At 31.3% G+C, this 12579-nt stretch overlaps 1 protein-coding gene across 7 annotated transcripts in view; it reads right to left on the bottom strand.

Annotated features, from left to right (window-relative positions):
- The window catches only part of M7BP (Myosin-7a binding protein), a 229492-nt gene that overhangs the window by 123362 nt on the left and 93551 nt on the right, over window positions 1-12579 (bottom strand). The gene's annotated exons all lie outside the window — the stretch shown is intronic.

Below are 12579 nucleotides of genomic sequence, written 5' to 3'. Positions count from 1 at the left end.
TTTTCCTAACATTGTATTTGTGATAGTTTGTTTTTAAAGAGTGCGATACTTTTTTCCTAAAAAAGTATCTGTGATATTTTTTCGTCTGAAAAGTTTTTTTCTGATATAAGTGTCTGCAGGATTTTTCAATGACAAAAAGAAAATAAATGTGAGATTTTTTTTTTCTGAAAAAGGGTATATGAACTTTTTTCCTAACAACGTATCTGTGATATTTTTTTTGTTTTGAAAAAGAGTCTATGATACTTTTTTCCTAAAAAAGTATTTGTGATATTTTTTGTCTGAAAAGTTTTTTTCTGGTATAAGTGTCTGCGGGATTTTTCAATGAAAACAATATTTATGAGACTTTCTCTCTGAAAAAAGTGTCTGTGATACTGTTTCCTGCAAAAGTATCTCTGATAAGTTTTAAGAAAAAATGGCTGTGATTTACTTCTCCTAAAAAAAGGGTCTGTTATACTTTTTCCGGAAAAAGTATCTGTGATATATTATTTCCTGATATAAGTGCCTGCGGACATTTTTCATGAGGAAATAAATGTGAGACTTTCTTTTTTCATAACAATGTATCTGTAATATATATTTTTTTTAAGAGTGTTATACTTTTTTCCTAAAAATGTATCTGTGATATTTTTTCTGACAAAAAGTATATGTGATACTCTTTTGCTGAAAAAAGTGTCTGTGATATTTTTCCCCAGATATAAGTGTCTGCGAGACCCTTTTATGAAAAAAAAAAATATTTTCAAAAAAAGGATCTATGATACCTTTTTCCTGAAAAAGTAACGTGACATTTTTTCCTGAAAAGTGTGTCTGTGATATTTTCTTTCTGAAAAAGGTAGTATTTTTTTCGCCTGAAAACTCACTAATTTTTTTCTGATATAAGTTTTTGCGAGGCATTCTAATGAAAAAAAAAATATATTTGAGAGACTTTCGTTCTGGAAAAAGTGTCTGTAATATCTTTTTTTCTGAGAAAGTATCTATGTCTGTGATAATCTGTAAAAAATGTCTGTGATACTCTTCGCCTGAAAAAAAGTGTATATGATACTTTTCCCCGATAAAGTAGCTGTGATAATTTTTTCCTGAAAAAGTATCTGTGATAAATTTTTTGCTGAAAAAGTATCTGTGATATTTTTTCCTTTGTTATAAGATTATTTAATAAGTTCTTGCGATTTGCCTTTCCGAAAAAAATGAAGATGAAAAAGACAACCTTTTGGGATTATTTCGAGATTTGTCTTCACAACTTTCAACTTTTTGATTAAATCTCAGAGAATGATTAAATTTCAAAAGCTTATCAGAATCCAATATAAAGGAATACACGGAATTTTTTAGGGAACTATATCACTTCTAGGCTCTATAAAATTAAAGTTAGTATAGAGATCTCATTTTTCCGATATACCAACAAAGCTCCTCATGTTTACACAGTTTAAAAATTCACATTATACCAGGTATATTAAAGAAAACGATATTTTTTTTCTTAAGTCTTTTTGCATTTAAGCTGATGTTATATTACTTATTAATTATTTTCTATTATTTATATTTTATTAAACAATTAGGGAAACATTTATCTTTATTGATATAGTAATAAAATATAAATATTTTCAAAATTTATTATATTTTAATTGTTTAAGAATTTATTGATTTGTTGTTGTTAGTGTTTTTGAAAATTAAAAAAATTGCTGTGAAAGTATTTATAGAGAAATACGGCGTCATAGACCACCATGAATCAGCCCCGCTATAAATTTTTTTTCTACCCCCTTTTTAGAATATTTTAACACATTTTTTTGCCAGTCATCAATGCAAAAAAATGAATAGCAATCGTTTTGTATAAATTTCTATAATCAAAGCAAAAACACAGAAAACACAAAACTTGGCTGTCTATCAGGTGGTCGTAGACGAAGGTGCGCCCTCATCCGTAGTAACATATGTTGTTGGCCCATATTGAAACATAGATCGCTGATTTGACTGAATAATTTTTTTAATTGATTTCTATATCGTAGCAAAATAAAAGTGTGATGAGTTTGTCAGAGGGTTCTATATGGGCAGAAAACAAAAACAGTGATTTACTGTTAGAAAAAAGAGTGACTTGGAATTTTCCATTGATAATCCATTTGGCAGTATTTGCATAAAAGAAAGCTTATTAAAACTAAACTCTATTGATGACGATCTCAAATGTCTGAAGTCAGCAAAAGACATTCGATCAAGCTTTCCCCTTAATACCAATGTCATATATTTTTATTTTGCATGAATTCATTGCAAATTTATATTTTTGGCAAATATGGTATCTGTTTGAATGACTGAAGTATGGCAAAAAAATTTACAAAATAAACAAACAAATATTTTTTATGATATCTGTTGTTAAAATGTAGCAATAAGAATACAAGTTTTTAATGGATATAAAAAATAATTAATTCCAAATTCTCTCTTCTTGTTCGTGTTTCTCTTTAGCGGCATACAAACATGAATTTATGGAAACTTATTTCATTATTTTGAAATTGGTATAAAAGTAAATCTAAAGAAACTAATTGATCAATATTACTATCAAAATTTTTCGAAACATTTGCATTTTTAATTTGGGATAACCTAAACTGAATCAAGCTCATCTCTGATTTCCCTAAAATTGTTCTAAAATTTGGGAAGAATTTAATTTTTTTTATAATTTTTCGATAAGTCGGATTTTGGGATAGTTGAATTTTGATGTAGTTAATTATGATTTTTCGACGATTTGGAAATTGGAATAATTCATCACAAATCGAATTTTTGAAAAACAAAAAAATCACAACCAATGTCGAAGACTATTAGTTCACAATATAAACAGGGAATGCGGGGTTTGGTAGGCGTTCACATATGAGAGGATAACTTTAATCGAATAGCATTCACGGTTGCCACTCGAGACATAAATAATTTACCAAAAATTCGAAGAAAATTTTACGAAAAAAACTACTAATCAAAAAAATCTTTTTTTGCAACATTTTATTTCTATATAAAATTTGGTCAAAATTTTATTCCCATCAAAAATTTTGTCAAAAATGTATCTCTAGAAAATTTTATGTCTATAGAAAATTTTGTCAAAATTTTATTTCTATAGAAAATTTTGTCAATATTTTATTTCTATAGAAAATTTTATCAATATTTTATTTCTATAGAAAATTTTGTCAAAATTTTATCTCTATAGCAACTTTTGTCAACATGTTTTTCTATAGAAAATTTTGTCAATAAGTTATTTCTATAGAAAGTTCTGTCAAACTTTTATTTCCATAGAAAAATTTTGTTAAAATGTTATTTCTATAGAAAATTTTGTCAAAATTTTATTTCTACAGAAAACTTTGTCAAAATTTTATTTTTATAGAAAATTTTGTCTAAATTTTATTTCTATAGAAAATGTTGTCAAAATTTTATTTCTATAGAAAATTATGTCAACATTTTATTTCCATAGAAAATTTTGTACAAATTTCATCTCTATAGAAATTTTTGCCAAAATTTCATCTCTATAGAAAATTTTGTAAAAATTTTATTTCTGTAGAAATTTTTACCTCTATAGAAAATTTTGTCAAAATTTCATTGCTATAGAAAATTTTGTCAAAATTTTATTTCTATAGAAATTTTTTTTTTCATAATTTTAATTCTATAGAAAAATTTGTCAAAATTTTATTTCCATAGAAAATTGTGTCAAAATTTTATTTCTATAGATAATTTTGTCAAAATTGTATTTCTATAGAAAATTTTATCAAAATGGTATCTTTATACAAAATTTTGTCGAAATTTTATTTCTACACAAAATTTTGTCGAAATTTTATTTCTATACAAAATTTTGCCAAAATTTTATTTTTATAGAAAATTTTGTCAACATTTTATTTCTATAGAAAATTTTGTCAAAATTTCATTGCTATAGAAAATTTTGTCAAAATTCTATTTCTATAGAAATTTTTGTCAAAATTTTGTTTTTATAGAAAATTCTGTCAAAATTTGATTTCTGTAGAAAATTTTGTCAACATTTGATTTCTGTAGAAAATTTTGTCAAAATTTTATTTCTGAAAAAAATTTTTTAAAAATTTCATCTGTATAGAAATTTTTCCCAAAAATTTCATCTCTATAGAAAATTGTGTAAAAATTTTATTTCTATAGAAAATGTTGTCAAAATTTTATTTCTATAGAAAATTTTATCAAAATGTTATCTTTATACAATATTTTGTCGAAATTTTACTCCTATAGAAAATTTTGCCAAAATTTTATTTCTATAGAAAATTTTGTCAAAATTTTATTTCTATAGAAAATTTTGCCAAAATTTTATTTCTATAGAAAATTTTGTCAAAATTTTATTTCTATAGAAAATTTTGTCAAAATTTTATTTCTATAGAAAATTTTGTCAAAATTTCATATCTATAGAAAATTTTGTCAAAATTTTATTTCTATAGAATTTTTTTCAAAATTTCATTGCTATAGAAAATTTTATCAAAATTTTATCTCTATATAAAAATTTTATCAAAATTTTATTTCTATATAACATTTTGTCAAAATTTTATCTCTATAGAAAATTTTATCAAAATGTTATCTCTATATAAAAATTTTATCAAAATTTTATTTCTATATAAAATTTTGTCAAAATTTTATCTCTATAGAAAATTTTGTCAAAATTTTATCTCTATAGAAAATTTTGTCAAAATTTTGTTTCTATAGAAAATTTTTGTCAAAATTGTATTTCTATAGAAAATTTTGTCAAAATTTTACTCCTATAGAAAATTTTGTTAAAATTTTATGCCTATAGAAAATTTTGTTAAAATTTTATCTCTATAGAAAATTTTGCCACAATTTTATCTCTATAGAAAATTTTGTCAAAAATTATTTTTCTGACAAACATATGACCCCATTTTCTTCAATAATTAACCTAACTTGGCACAATGTATTCTTTATGAGAAAATATCAGTTTGTTTGTACAAATTAGTTTAGTTTTTTACTTCATATTTTGAAGCCCCAAGCAGAGAACGAGCATAAAGTTCTCTGCTAAGTATCATATGATTCATGTTAATTTTATAAACGGTCATCTGTTGTATCAGGTTTATGTTTGGACAATTCTCACGAAAGCCAAAGCATCACCCATTGCCAATTGGATAATATTTAAAATTAAATATATTTATCCCGTTTCAATAAAGCCCCTTTTAAAAATTGGACACAAAATATTCACATTAATAACACCCTTAAATCTTTTTAAAATTGGCCACAAAGTCTTCACTATAATATCTTCCAACTGTTTAATGTGTTAATTTGTCGGAAAAAAAACTAAGTTTTGCCTTCTATTATTGTATAATAAAAATCCACATAATTGCTATACATTCATATACTCTTTTATGTATATTTTTGTGCTTTTTTCGTTTGAGGTTGGTAATGCGAAAATTTTATGAAGCTCCTAAAAGTAGGCTATGAAAAATGTATTTGCAATAAGCAAACATAATGATAATGGGATAAGAAACAGTGTGTATATTAGAGGAGGTCATATTTTTTGCTGTTGACATTTGTAATAAAAATTGATGAAAATGCACAAAACGAAAGATTCCTATACAGTGAAACCTTCGATAGACACCCACGGTCGCCTAAATTTTGTCCACATTTGAGAGTTGTCCAGGTATGGAAAGTTAGCTTTAATTTCTTAATATAACAAACTTCGCCAGACAACTTTCCAAATTTGGGAGGTGGTCGGTTTTCAGATCCAAGTTTGGGAGGTTTCACTGTATATTACCTACACTGAAAAAATTTTTTACGTGCTATTAAGATTACGCAAGCTAAATATGTATTTATTTTAAAGAAGCCATCTATGGCTCGGAATCAATACCAAAAACCTTAAGGAAAGGTCAAAATCTTTGGATCCAAGCAAACTTTTTTTTGAGTGTAATTTTAATTTTATTTGTCCTAGATTTAAAGCCGGATAAGCCACTAAAAATATGTCCTTGTTTTAAAGAAGCCGCATCTATGGCTCGGAATCAATACCAACATCTTTAAGGGAACATCAAAATCTTGGATCCAAGTAAATTTTTTTTTTTTGAATGCAGAGTGTACAAAACCGACACTGGTTAATCGGATTCCAGAGACTGGAAAAAATGTATATTATCGGTTAATCCTAAGCATTTGAGCATCAATTAAATCGTTTATTACACTACTCATTATACGTTGATAATAAAAATGAAAAGGAGGTCGATAGATTATGTGTCATGTACAATACTTTGCTGAAGGTAATGATAACCACTGTGATCAAAACCGGTGGATCGGTTATCTTAAATCTTAAATCGATTGTCGGTTTTCGTGAAAATGCCATTTTCGGTGGACCGGTAGAACCGGTGTTTTTAAAGCCTCAAAAACGGCTGTCGGTATTTATTTCGTTTGTCTAAAATTTCGATCGGGAGGAAAGTATTTTTCTTTGGGTGTCTAAAAAATTACCGGAAAAAAATTATTTTCTGATGTCCATATTTCTTTTCTCCTACTTTTTACCCAACACATCCGTTAAGTAAGCAAGTTTGCAAACTTTCGTTTTGAGTTCTCTCTTACATCAATGTAATATGGATCTCTTGGTAAACTTCAGTGAATATCTTTGATCCATCCATCAACTTAACAATGTACAAATTAATTTGTTGTCCATTTAGCAGAGATCATCTTTGAAATTATCTTCTCGTGTTGTTGTTTTTTTCTTTTGCAATTAAAGATAGCAGGAAAACAACACAAAGCGCCATAATTACAAAATTCACTCAACATCAAAATTTCTCTGGGGGGCCATGTGATTATTGAAATACCGACCAACCGACCGACCAATCAATTGCTGTTGGCAAGGCGAAGCCTTCATATACGAGAATTGGCAGAAAAGACGGACATGTAGGTACTTTCATCGTTGATTTATGAGCAATATTTTTGATGAAGAAACACCAAAACACAAACAAGTTGATTAGAGTTTTTAATCTTGATCTTAAACATTATTTTTTTGTTTTGTTTTTGTATAATGACAGATGGTAAAAGTAAAACTTCCAATAATTAACACATTAACGCCAAAGCCAAGGGCTTCTAGGGCATAGCCTCAATTAAGAGAGTATGGAACTTTTCCTAAAAATAAATTAGAAAGCTGTGGTGTTTTTTTTCGATCCACATAAATCCACAGATGCTATTGCATGATGCATTTTTTTGTTGTTGACATTTTTTTTTAAATTTTTAATGCGATTACAGTAGAAATTGTATTGTCACAATTTCTCCATGAAACTTGCTCTACATCATAAATGAAATTAACAAAAAATGCAATTGGGTCTAGTCTAGGTTATATTTGTTGTTACTTTATTTTATTTTTTGTATTTTTTTCGTATATCATTTTCATAACAATTAGAATACAGCAAATTAAACAATGGACTTCATATTCAGCAAAAATTACAAAAACTAAAAAAAAAAATACAAAACAAATGCCTCAATTAAATTCAGACTCTGGTTACTCTACATTATTGTTTTGGACCCTCATGGAATGACTAACAGACTGACCATGAAAAAAAAAGTATCAACAAAACTATGACCACATGGGTCACCCCATAGCATTGTTGTTGTTGTTTTGTTAAAATGTTGAACTGATTTTTAATTTCCTTTAAAAAAATACACAAACAAACTTTTTTTTTTGCATTCCAAGTTTTGTTGAGTACATCAACATCAGCAAACAATTCAATTTTGTAATGGATTTTTCCCTGGCTGACATTAAAGTTGAAGGTCACTGGCTGTTGCTGTTGTAGCAGGTCAATTTTGCCTATTTTGTAGGAGGGTATAAATATGGTATTTTTAAGCCTAAAATTATTTTTTTAAGGGATAGTCATATTTTTTTTAACTATGATCTATAATTTGCAAATGACTGCTTTTAAGAACAAGGTTAGTGGTAGAAATTGTATGAGTTGACATCCAAAGTACAAGGTAAAGACCCTTGAAATACACTTTGAGATCTTAGAAGAAAAATAAATAAAATGAGAAAATCTAATATGGGGTGGGGTTGTAATAATAATACGCCAAACATATCGTACAAAAACAAATATTTTTAATTTTATAAAATTAATTAAGTATACATTAATTTAATTTAGTTTCGTTTGATTTAACCATTTTCTCTAGTCTGAAAAAATATTGACATAATATGAAAGATTAGGACAAAGGACAAATTTTATTTAATTAAAAGAAATGAACTGCCTGAATTTATTCTGATAATTGGTTGATAGTTTTGCTGCAAGTAGAGAATGCTGATGAGGAATGTGGTAATTCCGAAACGTGCGTCCATCCAACCATCTTGCAGTCTATAGGGCTTTGCCCAAATAAATTTGACAAACATTATTTTCCTCTGTTGGTTAAGCTACACTTGTAGTTTACTCAATGTATGGTTTTAAGCTGAAATAAAAAAAACAACAACAATGGTTAGGTTAGGTTAAAGTGGCAGCCCGATTAAGATTCAGGCTCACTTAGACTATTCAGTCCATTGTGATACCACATTAACTAAAAGTACCTATTACATATGGGCACTTCTAGTTTTAACCGCTGAACCTTCTTGATTATTTTTCTTTGTTGAACCAACCAGATTGTTCCAAAAACATTAGCAGACTGCTTAAGTTAACGTTTTCCAGATCCGCCAGTAATCTGAAGCTATATGCTCCTAAAAGTTGCTTGCGCTTTACACAAAATGCAGGACACTCACACAAGAGGTGTTTAATTGATTCTTTTTCCTCCGCACCATGACAGCTCATACAATAGTAATTATACTTCGCGCCAATAGTTTTTGCAAAATCGCCTATCAGGCAGCTACCCGTTATAGCAGATATCAGGATTGATATCTGACGTCTCGAGAACATTAGCATATCTAGTGTGCGGTTTAAGTTGAAATGGGGCCATATTTGCTTGGTGTCGTTACAACCCTTGCAATTCTCCCATCGAACATTTGCCATCCTAACAGCCTTCTCACGCAGCATGAGCTTGCAGGTAGCTAGGGGCATACCAACAAATTCCAGTTCCCCTGGAATATGTAAGGTAGTCCCTAGCCTTGCCAACTCATCCGCTTCGCAGTTCCCCGGTATGTTCCTATGGCCAGGCACCCATATTAGGTGAATATTGTACTGCTCAGCCATCTCATTGAGAGATTTGCGGCAGTCGATGGCCGTTTTCGAATTGAGGAACACAGAGTGCAAGGATTTTATTGCAGGTTGACTGTCTGAGTATATATTAATGCCAATATTTGTTGGAACATTACTTCTCAGCCAATTCGCCACCTCTCTTATTGCTAATATTTCAGCCTGAAAAACACTACAGTGATTAGGTAATCTTTTCGCTATTCGAATTTCCAGATCTTTAGAATATACTCCGAACCCCACTTGTCCATTCAATTTGGAGCCATCAGTATAGAAATCTATATATCTTTTATTACCCGGGGTCTGTGTACACCACGCCTCACTGTTGGGAATTAGAGTTTCAAACTTTTTGTCGAAAAGTGATTTTGCCAGGGTATAATCCACTACGTTAGGCACATCTGGCATTATTTTGAGGACCGAACTATGACCGTACATTTTTTCCGACCACAGCGATAGCTCGCGCAACCGCACAGCCGTTGTTGCAGCTGACTGTTTGGCCAAAATGTCTAAAGGCAATAGATGTAGCATGACATTAAGGGAGTCTGTTCCTGTCTTACTAAATGCGCCTGAGATACATAAGCTCGCCATACGCTGAACTTTATCTAAACAAGTCGGTTTCTGAAGTGCCGGCCACCAGACTACAACACCATATAGCATTATAGGTCTAACTACTGCAGTGTATAGCCAATGCACAATTTTTGGTTTTAGTCCCCACTTTTTCCCTATTGCCTTTTTGCACGAGTACAAAGCTACCGTGGCTTTTCTCGCCCTCTCTTCAATATTAAGCCTAAAATTCAGCTTCCTGTCCAAAATAACGCCAAGGCATTTTGCACACTCACCAAAGGGAATTTCAGTACCCCCTAAGGAAATGGGCCTAACCGTGGGAGTTTTACGATCTTTGCAGTACATGACTAGTTCTGTCTTTGCTGGATTTACACCAAGACCATTATCTTTCGCCCATTTCTCAGTCATCCGGAGAGCTCTCTGTATAATATCTCTGATTGTGGATGGGAATTTTCCCCTGACTGCTAGCGCCACATCATCTGCGTATGCCACCACTTTTATCCTTTCTTTTTCTAGGGAAACCAGAAGGTTGTTTATAGCAACATTCCAAAGAATAGGTGATAGAACTCCTCCTTGGGGAGTGCCTCTGTTCACATACCTTTGTATGTTTGCTTGCCCTAGTGTGGCTGAAATACGTCTCTTTATTAGAAGTTCGTCTAACAGCCTAAGTATACCTGGATCAACATTCAGAGTTGTCAGTCCATTTAATATCGAGCTCGGATGGACATTATTGAACGCCCCTTCGATGTCTAGAAACGCCACGATTGTGTATTCTTTGACAGATAGTGAGCTTTCAATAAAGCTGACTAGTTCATGCAATGCGGTCTCAGTAGACCTGCCCTTCGAGTATGCATGCTGTCGTTTCGAGAGCAAACTTGAATCCACGCTAGTTCTAAGATACATGTTTATCATCCTCTCCAGGGTCTTAAGTAGGAATGAGGATAAGCTGATTGGTCGGAAATCCTTCGCACTCGAGTGAGAGGCTTTTCCTGCTTTAGGTATGAAGACGACTTTTGTTTCCCTCCACTTTTCTGGAATATATGCTAAGTTTACACATCGTTTATATATCACCGTCAACCAGGGGATAACTCTTTCAGCCACTGCCTGTAACTCCGCCGGAGTAATTCCATCAGGTCCGGGGGATTTGAATAGTCCAAAGCTATTTAAAGCCCATTTTATTCTAAAGGGTGATTTGTTAAGAGCTTGATAACTTTTAAAAAAAAAAACGCATAAAATTTGCAAAATCTCATCGGTTCTTTATTTGAAACGTTAGATTGGTCCATGACATTTACTTTTTGAAGATAATTTCATTTAAATGTTGACCGCGGCTGCGTCTTAGGTGGTCCATTCGGAAAGTCCAATTTTGGGCAACTTTTTCGAGCATTTCGGCCGGAATAGCCCGAATTTCTTCGGAAATGTTGTCTTCCAAAGCTGGAATAGTTGCTGGCTTATTTCTGTAGACTTTAGACTTGACGTAGCCCCACAAAAAATAGTCTAAAGGCGTCAAATCGCATGATCTTGGTGGCCAACTTACCGGTCCATTTCTTGAGAAGAATTGTTCTCCGAAGTTTTCCCTCAAAATGGCCATAGAATCGCGAGCTGTGTGGCATGTAGCGCTATCTTCTTGAAACCACATGTCAACCAAGTTCAGTTCTTCCATTTTTGGCAACAAAAAGTTTGTTAGCATCGAACGATAGCGATCGCCATTCACCGTAACGTTGCGTCCAACAGCATCTTTGAAAAAATACGGTCCAATGATTCCACCAGCGTACAAACCACACCAAACAGTGCATTTTTCGGGATGCATGGGCAGTTCTTGAACGGCTTCTGGTTGCTCTTCACTCCAAATGCGGCAATTTTGCTTATTTACGTAGCCATTCAACCAGAAATGAGCCTCATCGCTGAACAAAATTTGTCGATAAAAAAGCGGATTTTCTGCCAACTTTTCTAGGGCCCATTCACTGAAAATTCGACGTTGTGGCTCGTTAGTAAGTCTATTCATGATGAAATGTCAAAGCATACTGAGCATCTTTCTCTTTGACACCATGTCTGAAATCCCACGTGATCTGTCAAATACTAATGCATGAAAATCCTAACCTCAAAAGAATCACCCTTTATAAGCCCAAGAAGTAAAATCGGGAGATTGGTCTATATGGGCGCTATACTAAAACATGGACCGATACTCACCATTTTTGGCACACCGCTTTATGGTCATAAAATACCTCTAGATTTCAAATTTCAGGCAAATTGGATAAAAACTACGATTTCTATAAGCCCAAGACCCCAAATCGGGAGGTCGGTTTATATGGGGACTATATCAAAACCTGGACCGATATAGCCCATCTTCGAACTTGACCTGCCTGCAGACAAAAGATGAGTTTGTGCAAAATTTCAGCACGATTGCCTCATTATTGAAGACTGTAGCGTGATTACAACAGACAGACAGACATACAGACAGACGGACAGACGGACATCGTTATATCGTCTTAGAATTTCTCCCTGATCAAGAATATATATACTTTATATAGTCGGAAATCGATATTTCGATGTGTTACAAACGGAATGACAAACTTATTATACCCCCGTCACCATTCTATGGTAGTGGGTATAAAAAACAACAACAATGCTTAAAGAACAAAACCAACAATAACAAAACAAAACGAACGAATTAAAAGAAAGTTTATAATCTTTGCTTCAAGAAATTTTTTTCATTAAATTTAGGACAAGAATCTTGAAAATTTTCGTTCCTTCGTTAAAGTTGTATGTCTATAAAGTAAAGAAAAATTTCTTTAAAGTAAAGAAAAATTTCTTTAAAGTAAAGAAAAATATTTGTATTTTATATTGTTTTTTTTTTTTTTAATTTAAGATATAAACTCTTCAAATATAGGTTAAGACTTATTTTGAGAATTTG

The sequence above is a fragment of the Haematobia irritans genome, chromosome 5 (genome assembly GCF_050003625.1).
Source record: "Haematobia irritans isolate KBUSLIRL chromosome 5, ASM5000362v1, whole genome shotgun sequence".
Taxonomy (NCBI): Eukaryota; Metazoa; Arthropoda; class Insecta; order Diptera; family Muscidae; genus Haematobia; species Haematobia irritans.
The sequence above is the reverse complement of the archived record's forward strand: the minus strand, read 5'-3'. Positions and strand labels throughout refer to the sequence as shown.